General features: G+C 41.9%; 1 protein-coding gene across 1 annotated transcript in view; it reads left to right on the top strand.

Moving 5' to 3' along the window:
- Window positions 1-544: 544 nt before the first annotated feature.
- The window catches only part of Stard3nl (STARD3 N-terminal like), a 41,150-nt gene continuing 28,656 nt past the window's right edge, over window positions 545-13,038 (top strand). The window contains exon 1 of the mRNA XM_008845424.3: window positions 545-694. The gene's annotated coding sequence lies outside the window, so the exon portion shown is untranslated. The remainder of the gene's footprint in view (window positions 695-13,038) is intronic.

Genomic DNA, 13,038 nt, shown 5'->3' with positions numbered 1-13,038 from the left:
GGGGTGTAGGCATTTTATCCCTCTGTTCCTTTACATTTTTGAATGAGGTAGCTGTAGCATCTACTCTGAAAAGTTAAATATTTTACATAAACCAACACTTAGTGTCCAATCTCGAAGGATCACAACACGCAAATATAATTTGATGCAACTAGCACTAATGATGGAGGTGTTATGGAGTGGGGACCTCAGAGGCCTCCAACATAAGTTTGGGGGAGCAAAGAATTCAAGTTGGAGTCCGGGTGTACAGTCCAAGGCAAGGTGTCAGGGGCCTGAAATCCCACAGAATGACTGAAGGACATCTGTAGAACCCCAACAGAACAACCCCACAGCACACAGCAGCTGACTTCTACCACAGCAAGCTCTCAAACCCCGACCTGGGCTCCAGGCGGCCCAGCCCGCCCCAATCCCTTCCGAAACCGCTTACTGGTCAGCATCAGACTGACAGGTCCTTTAACCAATCGGCGGGCTCCTGCAGCGCACCTAGCCCTCAGCCCAAGTTTCTGTCCCTCCGAACTGCTGCGCGCGCGCGCGGCCAGCGTGCTGACGTCACGGGCTCCGGCGGCCCAGGGTTGCGGTCGCTGAGGCAGAGCATCCTGGGCTCGGCCGGTCCCGCCCCGCAGCCCCGCCCCAGTGCGAGCCGGCGGGGACCGCCAGCGGGTCATCAGGCCGGCGGGCCGCCCGTACCGCCGACGAGGTAGGCTGGGAAGCCGAGTCCCGAGGTCCGGGGCCTCCCGGGCTCCCCGAGACCTGGCGGGGGCCATGCAGCTCGTCCTGCGGTGCCAGAGCGGGGCGCGACTGTGTGATACGGAGTCCGGTTGCCCGGTACAGCCCACCGCGGCCTGGGCGGAGACTGGGGGAGGGATGCAGGATGCGAGCCGCACTCTCCAGCCTCCTCCAGGATGCGGTGGTCCAGCCGGCGCCCTGGGCCCTCGGCAAGACCCGGGAGGACCACGGGGGTGGGAGGGTGGGCTGGCTGGGCACAGTGGGCTACCGGCCTTTTGTACTCTTCAAGAAATGCCCTGTTCGAAACAGAACGAACATTAAAGCATGAGTCATGAATGCAGTAGCCTTGGTTTCAGTTCGCTGCTCTGTCCACTCAAACTGCCTTTTTTTTTTTTTTTTTTTAATCTCAATAGCATTTTATTTTTCCTTCCTCTTCTAGTTGGAACATGGGTTGACGTTGTGTAACTTTTCTTAGTGTTCTCTTAATATGCCAGACGGTGTCCAGAGATGGAATCACTGAATCTATCCCTTGATCGTCTGGATGGTTTTAGTAAGTTTAGTAAAGTAACATAATAGCAGGTCTAATCTCTCAGTTCACCTGAATTACCCCAGGGTGCCCCATTAGATGTCTTTGTTTCAGGGCTCTAAAGCTAATTCCCATCTACCTTTCATGTAGCCATCCTCTTCCTAGAAGCACGATTTGATGGAAGAGAGCAACTTACAGTGTTCTGACTTTATTAATAGATTCTAATGATAATAAGATACTGAGTAATCATGGTCATGAAGTCAAATGTATGCAGTGCCATCTGCTAAGTAATAGGCATATACATGTAATAGTTTGTTATTGTTAGAGAGAATCCAGTCTCCTTGAAACATTGCTGTATCACACATGGACCTTTTATGATTGCATTATTTTAGAACACTATTAAAAAGTGAAATTAAAACTTCTTTGAGGATATATATCCATAGACGGATGGTAATTATTATCCTTTTGATTTTTTTCATTAGCAATTTACATGCTGAACGTATGCTACACACTGCTTTAGGTCTTAGAGTATTGAACACTGTAGACCTCCAGGACCTTAGATTTTGGTGGAGATTGAATGTGCAAGCAAAAATATAAGTTTAGATAGTTATGAATGCCAGAAAAGCACAAGTACGGCCCATTGTTGTGACTTGGGTATGAAGAGCTCTGGAGGATGTCCCTAAAATGGTGATGCCTTGGGTGAGACTTGAGTATGTGGAGTGAGTCAATCATGGGGAAATCTGGAAGTTTCCAGTAACAGTACAAAGACAGTCAAGGAATGAGTTTAGCGCGTTCCAGGGGTAAAGGAAGCCCAGTTTGCCTGGAACAGTAAAGCCAGATTGGTGGACAGTGGTAGGAGATGACACTGTAGAGGGGAGCAGGACCTGCATCACCTGCTTCCTGTGGGAACTACAGACAGATTAAGATGATTTGTGTATTGCAATGGCCTTCTTGTTTTCCTTCAGAGGCACTCATAGGCTCTAAGCAGCTTTGTTTTCATTGTGGTTATGAAATCATTGCGTACATTCAATTCATTTTACTTTTCTTTTCAGGGGTTCTAATGAAAACGGTCTTCTTTCCTCTAGCATTAAATCCCATACATTTTTCCTTTCCATTGTTGTTATGTGCAGGATTCAAGCCACCTGCTTATCTTCAGCTCCAGCTTTTATCTCTCTTCAATCAAGTCTTTACCTACTTTCCATTTGGAAAACACTGGCCAGCAGTCTTGGCTCTCTCCAAACAAGTTATAAGAAAGCACAGTATTAAGTAGATTATCCTTTCCCATTAGAACTTTTTTTTTACCTGACCAAGAACACACTGCCTTATTTAGTGCCTGCAGTATGCTGGACACATTGCACACATTCTGTTACTTCAAACATCTTTTAAAAGTAAACATTAAACTTTTTATCAGTGAAGGAGACTTACACTAAGGCCACTCCGCTAGTGCTGATGGAGTATTTTAGCCTTACTCCAAAGTCTACTTCACAGTGCCCTGCCTCCTGCGCCCCTCCCACCAGTATATAGCAGGTGCTACAGATCTCTGTTAATTAAAACTTGGTTCATGCTGTGGTATTGTAGAGATCATGCAACAGAATGGGCCTTCTCAGTGGAAGTGGGGCTATGGAGCCCCATGGAAATGCAGTAATTTCCCAAAATGACCAAACATGCCAAATTCTCACCCCCCAAAATTTTCAGCCTAGTTTTTTTTTTTTTCCTGTTCTATTTCCTTCTTGAAAGTTACATAATCAGGAGAATATATATTGTATTTTAACATCTAGAATATACTGTCTGTAAACTCACAAAGGATCATTTGAAAGATGGGACAGTGCTTCTTGGGCTAAAATAGTCTTTTTTTTTCCTCCTTTTCTGAACAGTGAGTAGAGGTCAATACTCTAAATACAACCTTCTTTTTTGTTAGAAAGAAGGGTATGGTTTGTAAGTGGTCTTTGGATGCAGGTACAGTGATACACCTGTAATACCAGCTATGTGAAAAGCTAAGGGAGGGGGAATCCCAACTTGTAGGCTAGCCTGGGCAACTTAGCAAGACCCTACTGTGTAATAAACAGTAAAAATAAAAAGTCAGGATTGGAGCTCAGGGACAGAATACATGAGATCCATATTCAATTCCCAGTGCCTCAAAAAAATATTTTTAAAGTCTTGATTCCAGAAATATTTTAAAGCAATTTGAAAGTTCTTAGTATTTTTCCAGCTTGGTCTTCCTGTTAGATATGTGGCAATGTCACACACAATTTGCTGGTTCATGGTTTCTGGTAGCAAGTGGAATTCTTCCCAGGGTTGAGGAACTGCTTGGGTCAGTTCAATGATGTAATTTTTCTTAATTCTATTTAATATATTTATATATTAAGTATATTACATTTATATGGTCGAGAAATAGTTTAGTCCTAAATTTTGAAAAGAACCATTACTCCCAAGGTTTGCTTATTTCAGTGACTATGACCGAGCTACAGTAGATGAATAAAAATACATTAATAATGGGGCTGGAGAGATGGCGCAGCAGTTAAGAGCACTGACTGCTCTTGCTGAGGACTCAGGTTCGATTCCCAGTACCCACATGGCAGCTACAAACTGTCCTTATCTCCAGTTCCAGAGGAATCCGACGCCCTCTTCTGACCTCCGTGGCATGGCACGACACGGGTGCACTCACATACATGCAGGCAATATACTTGTACACATAAAATAAAAATAATAAATAAAATATTTTTAAAAATATATTAATAAATATATTAATTTGCTTTCTGGTTGGCTTTTTGAACAGCTGTTTTAATGGTAATTGTGTTTTTCATTAGTCAGAATGAAATGAATGGAATTAGCATCTTTCTTAAACATTGAAAGATTTAGACTTGGTGTCTCTGTTCAGGAGGAGTTCTCTTGTGGCCAGTATCCCTGTTCTAAGGAAACCCAGGCTATCATCATCAGGCCCCGCATTTCGGGATCCATGCTGTCCATTCACGGTGAAGCCTGTGATTCGTGCTTTTGCTTCAGTACTCTCGTTTGTGTCTGCCTGAAATGCTCTTTGGCAGTAGGTTTCTGTAGGTCAAAGCTCAGCCTGTGTTTGAATCCTCTCAGATCTTGGACTTTCTCAAGAAAATATTTCTGTGTCTCCTGAATGAAAACATTCTCTTTCACAGCACTTTTGGGATTTTTTTTTTCCTCCGTAATAACAGTTTACCAACCTTGATCAATGGTTTACCAACCTTGATCATAGCGTACTATCATACATGAGTCTTTGAATCCTCGTTGATTAAAAGTGGAGCTCTTATCTAATCCCTAAAAGATTTTAGGGTTACCTCTTCAGAGGGAGGAATGTTAGAGTATCAAAAAGCCCCATTAAAAAAAGAGAGTACACAAAGTTGCCAGAAAAAGTGATGGGGGGAGATATAGGAGGAGTTGGAGGGGAGGGAATGGGTGTATATTTTATTAAAGCCTCTTATGTGCGTGTATGACGTTCTCAATAAATTTGTTTTTAAGTTTTTTTTTTAAAAAAAAAAACACCCAAAACCTAGCTGTGGATTGAACATGCAATGTTCTTGAAGAGTGTAGAGCCCTTTAGCTCTATTTACATTTTTGTTACTTCATCTTTGAGAGAAGCACTGGTAAGCCTTTCTTGGCTTTGATTGGACAAAGGAGCCCCTGCCCTGTTCCATTTAGGGGTCTGACTTCCATGGTTACCAAGAGGTCCCTTGAGAGAAACTTAAATCTTTGAACTATAAATAATGAGCTCATGTTGTTACAGATAGAATCACTGGTCTTTGTGTTTATGGTATTGGAAGATAGTAGCAGTAATTTCTACTTGTTGATACTATCTATGGGAGACCTGAGGCCCAGAGAGACTAGGGGCTCTCTGCTGCTAGGGCCTGGGCCTGGTCAACACTCAGGCTCAGTGCAGCATTTGGCATCAAAGCTCCTGACAGGTTCTTAGACCCCAAATGACAAGCTATTCTGATGATTTCATCTGCTTTGTGAACAGATCTGAATCTGGGAAGTACTTTTTTGTGGTGATTGTGGTGATTATAGATCAAAACCTGTATTCTCTTCAATGGTCCTTCACTCTTCATTGTTTAAGTTTGGAGGGTCTTCTTGGTCAAGAATTGGGGTAATGTTGGGTTTAGCACTCTTTGAGTTTGAAACCTATTTCTTCTGTTTTCTCTCTAGACACAGTTTTAAAACAATCATGGGACTAATGAAAATCTTCATTTTGTTAAATATAGAATTTGACATAGAATATTCTAGGTTGAAGTAATCACAAATTTCTGTGTCCTATATCTTTCACAACAATAGACTTTATATTACATTATACTCATTTTTATTTCAGGAAAATATATTCCATAATTCTTTGATTAAAACTTCTCATTAAATTAGTGATGCAGAACTGGTTTGAATTAAATTTCTTTTCATGTATTTTAAAGATTTATTTTTATGTGTATATGTGTGAGGGGGAAGACTGTGTGCACATGCGAGTGCAGGTCCCTCCGGAGTCCAGAAGAGGGCATCAGATTCCCAGGAGATAAAGTTAAAGGTGGTTGTGAGCTGTCATGCTGGGAACGAACTCGGGTCCTCTGCCAGAACAGTAATGAGCTCATAACTGCTCAGCTATCTAGTATTGGAAATTCATCAAGGGTAACAGGAACAGCTCCTGCGGTCTTAGAAATTTGTTTGGCAAAGGTGAGGGCATCAAGCCAGGACTTGCTTTTGGCATTGCTAATAATAATTAGAAGGGAAGATTTTTTTTTTCTGTTCCCTGTTCTGATGGCCTGTTAGGAGTTTTCATCCTCAGCACCACTGATATTTGGGACTGGAGCATTCTTTGTTATGGGGGCCATCCTTTGCATTATGGGATAAAGACCATCTCTGGCCTTTATTCCTACATGCCATTAACTCCTGCTGTAGTTAAACCTACATAGCAGATGTCCCAGGGCTAAGAGCACATGCTCCCTAATGTCATGCCCCATTGAGAACTACTGTTTTGGGCAAACTAATTTCTTTCCCAATCTACCTTCTAAATTAGGTGGCAGTGTTACTGTTTCCATTTTGTAGAACAGATATTTAAAACATAAGGAAGTAAACTTGGCCAAAGTTTCTTAACTAGTCAGTGCTGGGATGTGAAGTCAGACTGTGCTCTTAATTAACCATCATTCTTGAGTAGTGACTACCAACCTAGTGATCTGAAGACCCTGAAAACCAGAAAGAATCATAAATGACAACAGGAGCCAAGTGATGCTAGCAGTAAGCTGGGTGACTGGTGAGATGCTGAATATTGCCAGCTTAGTTTTCAAAAGAAACTAGAACTCTGGATTTCTTTTATATGGAAATATTTATCTTTGCATATCGACAATGCACTGTTCAGGAAATATATAAGCCAGCAGACATTGTACCTATCTATATATGAGCAGGATTCAGCCCTGTCTGTTAGTTTGAAGGCTTCTCCATGGTACGTACATGGCAGCACTTTGCTAATCCAGGGAACTGTAGCTCTACTTGATGGTGGAAGGTTGGTAGACTAAATGGAGGGCAGGGGTAAAAGTGAGGATGGACAGGTAGGGCTTCGACACCATAGGAGTCTTGTGTCTTTTAAGCGAAAAAAAAAAAAAAAAAAAAAAATGTGGGAATTAAACCTGGCCATGTAGCATGCTCTGAAAGTTAAAGTTCTGCTGCCTCGTGTAGACTCAGTATAAACTTTACTGCTTTCCTAACTGTGGCAGGCATTTTTCATGACTTCCACTTGCCTAAGTGTTTAAATAAATATCTCATAAGACATTGAGAAAACATAGGTTCTGGAATTGAATGCCTCCGCCCTGGAGAAATGAACCACAACCATGCTTCACTTTATTGACAGGCAGTAACCCTGGAGTCCATGTTTAACTTTATTTGAACAAGGACATTCTCTGCCAACATTTTAGAAGCTGTGGACTCCTGCTGACCTTTCTTGTTTACCTTGTCCTCAGGATCCTGGTCTTAGTCCAGCCTGTGTGTGAAAGGCCTACACAGTCTCCCCTGCTGACTTTTTGCAAATCTTTCATTCCACTTTCATTCCAGCCTTGGTTCTTTCTCCTTGGATTAGTGCTTCTTCAGTTTCTAGATGTCACTAGTCTCCCTCTTCCTTGATACACAACAGCTTTTCAGATCTTTCAAAGTTGTGTATTTCTCTTAAGGTTAGCCTTTCCTTGACAGCTTTTCTAGTCACAAGTTGATGTTCAGCCGTCTTTGTATTATAATTATTTTAGCTTTGCTCTAAAATTATTTATGACTCTGTACACGATGATAGGGACAGTGTCTTTTCACTCTTTCTTCCCCCACAGCAACTAGCCTAATAATGAGTTGCATGTGGCAGATACTTAATAAATATGCCCATTCATTTGGGTCAGGCAGTTCTCACTTATGTGGTGATTTCTTTGTGCTTTCTGAATATTTATAGCACTTTTTGTGCTTAACTATTGGAAAGAAAGGTGACCAAGGCTAGAACATTTGTAGTGATTTCATTATCAAGAATGGAAACTGAAATGAAATATTCTTGATTTGGGGCCTAGGCATATGCAGGAGGATTAGGGATCAAGGCATTGTTAACTACAGAGGCTGTTCTAAGACCAGCTTGAGCTACATGAGATCCTCACTCAAAACAACATTTTTTTGTATATTAGTATATTATGTTGAAATTCTAAGTATATGTACAAACACATTTTACATTCGTTAGCAAGTACCCAGGATCTATACATTTATACAATTGGTGTTTGTAATTTATAAATTTAGTGAACAACTAGAATGCCTAATATGTCAGCCATTTCCCTAGGACACAGAATTGTTTTTGTAGGAGGTTTTTGGGGGGGTGGGGGCGCCCACACAGGGTTTCATATAACCAAAGCTGACCTTGAACTCCTGTGTATCTAAGAATAGTGGAGAGATGGCTCAGTGGGTAAGAGCATGTACTGCTCTTGCAGAGGACCTGACTTCAGTTGCCAGCACAAGTGGCCCACACTAGGCAGCTCAGAACTACCTGTAACTTCAGCTCCTTGGGAGATCCAAGTCATACCTCAGGACACCAAGGGCACCTGCATTCATATGTACACACAAATAATTAAAATTAAAAAATAAATCTTAAAAAGGCATGTGAACAGTATGGGAAATACATAATAGAAAATGTAGTCTTAAAAATAAGTGTATATGTTATACCTAGAAGTAGTAATCTGTTGTGATAATACCAAATGTAGGATAATTTTATAAATAAGACGTTCTCCTAGTTAACTTCAGCTGTCAGCTTGACATAGCCCAGAGTTACATGAGGGAGCCTCTTTTGGGGATTTCCTTGATCAGATTGGCCTGTGGGCATATCTGTGGGGCATTTTCTTGATTGGTAATTGATGTAGGCGGGCCCAGCCAGCTACGGGTGGTGCCATCTCTTGGCAGATTGTTCTGGGCTGTGTAAGAAAGGCAGCCAGCTGTGACCCTGGGAGCAAGCTAATGAGTAGCATTTGTTTTTTGTCTCTGTTTTTGCTTGAGTTTTGTATCCTAATTTTCTCAGTGATGAATTGTAACCTGGAGGTAGAGGTTAAAAGATTAAACACTCTTTCCTCTCCAGATTGCTTTTGATCATGGTGTTATCACAGCAACAGAAAGCAAACTAGTACAGAAATAGGTCCCCACTATTTTTGTGGTGGTCTCTGCTTTTGGAATACATGTTATAGGCCTGTTTTTACTTGCAGTGTATATAGCACACTGTTTTCTGGGTGTATTAGCCTGTGTAGTTGCACTGAATCTCTTAGATAGTGATCTTTGCTCTTTTAATGATTCAGTTTTCTGAAGCACAAATTAAGCTGATAAAGATGATCATGGACTTTGTGCCTGACACTTGTCTTTTGAAGTTCTAGTTGCCAGTGTGCCTCCCTAAAGTATCTAATGAAGAAAATAAAATGATACTGGTATCTTAAAAACTCTGGGCATCAGTATTTTAAGATTTATGTCCCCAGCTCGTTAAGTAAGGTTTGGATGCAGACCTTCATTTGTGGTAGAATTTAGAAAATTATTTTTGGACCTGTGGGCCATTCTTTACATGTGTTACATTCAAGGAAATAACTTGTACAGTTTCTACCTGTAGATACTCCTGGTCATAGAGGGGATTGTTCTTCCTTTATTGATGTGCTCAAGTTTGTGAAAGAGGAAGATAGCCCCAAGTGTCTCCAGGGACACTTGATGTTCTGTCTTCTCAAGTACTGCCAGAGTGCTCTCTTACACCAGAAATATTAAGGAGACATTGAACTGAAGATGTCTCCATCAACTATGCTGCTGTTTTCAAGGATTCTTGTATTCCACGATAATAGACTATAACCTGTAAGTTGAGACAAACCCTTCCCTCCTGAAGTTGCTTTTGGCTGTGGAAGATTCTTGTGTTAAATGAAAAGCAGCACAGCTGATTCTGAAGAGCATTGTAGGGTAGGCTGACCCACCAGCTTCATGGAATTCAGCTCTTCCTATGTGTTAGGAAAGAGAGATAAGGGTGATTATGAAGAATTGGTGGTAAACACAGTCCCCGTTTAAACAATACAGATAGATCCTCATATCCATTGCTAATTTGTGTGTGTGTGTGTGTGTGTGTGTGTGTGTGTGTGTGTGTTCACATGTAGGCAGGTATGCATGCATGCGTGTGTAGAGGCCAGGGTCAGCCTCAGATGTTGTTCATCAGGAGCTTGTCCCCCTTGGTTTTTTCTCTCACTGGTGCCTGGATTTGCCGATTAGGTTAAGTTGCCTGACCAGTGAGCCCCAGATGTCCATCTCCCTCTACCTCCAGCTCTGGGTTTATAAGTGAGCACCAGTATGTCACCCTGTGGCATCCTGCATTTTGCCAGCTTGTAGTCTGGAAGAATAATGTGTTGGCTGATGTCTTTTTGGCTTTTCTTCCCTTAGACCAGCCAGCATTCCTGAGACACAGTCACTGTCTAGAATATGTATTGGTCCTCTTGGAGTCTCCTCCCCACCCCTCATCAGTCATTCCCTGTTGAGTCATGTGTTTTCTCTCGACTAGATGTAGGGTCTGCTGGCTACCTTTGTACTACCTTTTGAACTCTAGAAATGTCTGTGATACTGGGTTTTCTTGATGATCAGGGCTTACGTTTACTAACATGAGAGCTCTTAGTGAACTTGCATAGGGCCCCTCCCATAATTGTTTCCTGTCTCTACAAATAAGTATACTTCATTCTTATTTTTCTCATCTTTATGGTTAGAAGAGAGAACATTGTTTAATCTTTTGACTTTAAGTCCCCTCTATCTGCTATTGACCCAGTAACATGCATCTAGCTAAGACCTCTCCCATGACTTCTGGTTCATGTCCAAGTGTGTACTTAATTTTTCGTTTGGATCTAAATAAATACATCATACTTGATGCGTCTAGAGTGAGTGGATATTCTGTCTGTCTCCAGGTTGTCTTCCCTCTGCCTTCTCCATTTCAGGACACAGCTCTCATTTCATCCACGCCTTATGCTCAGTCTATCACCAGATGCTCTGTGCTGGGCATTAGGAACAGCTGGTTTGCTCCACCTCTACTGCCATCACTCTGGTATTCTTACTCCATTTATTGTCTTCTGAGTTAGTACCAGTCTGTCTGCTGACTGAGCCCCCTCAGTAGAACAGCCAGAAACCTCTCGGTACCAGCTGGCCATGTTCTGTTGTAGATAAATCCATCTAACATCTTTCCATCCCATTCAGTGGAAGTCTTTATCAAGGCATGTAGGAGCCCACATGCCCATGCCTTGCTAACTTCTCTGTCCTCTCCTTAAGCCCTTCTCTCACTCGGCTGCAGCTGCACAGACTTGCTGGCTGTGCCCTTTCCTAACTGTCCAGCCCCACCCCTTGGCAGGACCTTTGCCCTCACTCTTCCCTGTTCCTGCAGCACCCTTCCTTCTCCTATCTGCCTGGAAGTTCTCCCTTATCTCCTGGCATTTCTCAGATACACCTGATCACTGAGGTCATCCTGGCCACCCAGTTTAAAATCAAGATATTCCTAGACCTCGTTTATATCTAGAAGGTAAACTCATTGAGGGTAGGAGATTGTCTGCTTTTACTAATCACCATATTCTCATTGCTCTGTGGATTGCTTGCCCTAATTTTGGTGGGCTGCGTGAAGTAGATGTGGTGTATTCTTGGCACCTGAATTCTCAGTTACTAGCAAGTATAATTCTTAAATCTTATAATACAGGTTCAGATTTCTGTTCTCAGTCTAAACATGAGGTTTTTCTCATAAATTATGAAAACACTGTCATATACTGTCCCAGTCAACTTTTTTTTTTTAATCTTTTGGAGACAGGGTCTCCCTGTAGTCCCACCTGGCCTGAAACTCACTGTGTAGACCAGGCTGGCCTTGAACTCACAGAGATCCGCCTGCCTCTGCCTCCCGGGTGCTTGGACTAAAGGTGTGCGCCACCACACCCGGCTCCCAGTCCACTTTTTATATTAATGTTTTAGCATTACATGGCAACTAAAAGTTCAGTAATATTTTTAATATTGCTAAAGGATACAGGTCATTTAGAAATCAAGTCTATAAAAGCAGGTTGGGGGTGGGAGCTGGGGGTATAACTCAGTGGTGGTAGCGTGCCTACCTACCATGTGAGAGCCGAGAGCCTAGAGTCAACCCCCATTACTGGACAGAAAAAAGGAACAAAATTTGTGTTTTGGCATAAATTAGTGTCTGTCTGAGAAGTGACTTAAAGCCATAACACATGTTTTTCCTCCTTTAATTTTCTAAGTGTTAATTTAGAGTAAATCTTCCTATGAAGCAGACTGCTGAAGGGATGAGGTCTGTTTATGCACAGAGGATTTACTTTTACTTGATGATGTTAGCAGAAGTCTGAGGATGAAGTAAGATTGAGAAGTGATAGCTTTCATAAGAAACCATCAGGGAGTGTGGGGGAAGACCTCAGAACTCAAAGCACAGGAAAGTGAGCACATTTACCAGGGCGGAATAAATTTCATCCTAGCAGATGAGCAGCACTAGAAAAACATTCAGAGGAAAACCACGTAATGTAACATGTAGAGGTGTTTGCATAGAGTGAGACTGTAGACTGTTCAAGGGGGAAACGGGGTGAGGTACAGTGTGATGTGGGTGCCAGTGTCCTGTATGAGCTGTATGAGCCATGTGACATGATGTGCCTGAACCCTGGTGGGGCCAGGCTTTGTAAGCCATCTGCTTTGTCAGAGGGTTTAGGGAGAGTTTCAGTTCTAATGTAGGAACCCAATAAAGGGGAAACTTGGCTTTTACCCACTTAAATAAAGTCTTATTTTGTACATACTTTCCCTGAAGACATGCCTAAACAAACTGTAGACCCCAAACCATTGTCTGATATTGATGGTACTATTTCATTTAGGTCTGGCAATGACATCAAATGATCCTTATGAGGTATTAAGTGGCATTGGCTCAGAATTTAAGCAGAATGACACCCATCTGCACTTGCTGCACTTGAAGTTTTTAGCCCATGCTCATAATGTGGTCGTTGTATTAAAGTGGCAGAATGATTTGGATGTATGGAAGTTTTATATATGCTTTCCTTTTTAGTTTATCAGCACAGATAGAACTGTCATGTATATAAGAATATTTTGTGGAAATATAGGTACAAAATGCATGGATTCTGTTTTATATGATGATTTAAACCATTTTTCAGGATTATCCTGGTTTCTCCTTACTCCTAAAAGCAGTATGTTCAGGACAGTCTTATAGCAACATTGCTTCTGTTCTCTTGCAGTGAAATTTGCATTTATTTTTTGCCATATATCTGTTATATGTATATAGT

The sequence above is a fragment of the Nannospalax galili genome, unplaced genomic scaffold, assembly GCF_000622305.1.
Source record: "Nannospalax galili isolate Female #2095 unplaced genomic scaffold, S.galili_v1.0 scaffold962, whole genome shotgun sequence".
Classification (NCBI taxonomy): Eukaryota; Metazoa; Chordata; class Mammalia; order Rodentia; family Spalacidae; genus Nannospalax; species Nannospalax galili.
The sequence above is the reverse complement of the archived record's forward strand: the minus strand, read 5'-3'. Positions and strand labels throughout refer to the sequence as shown.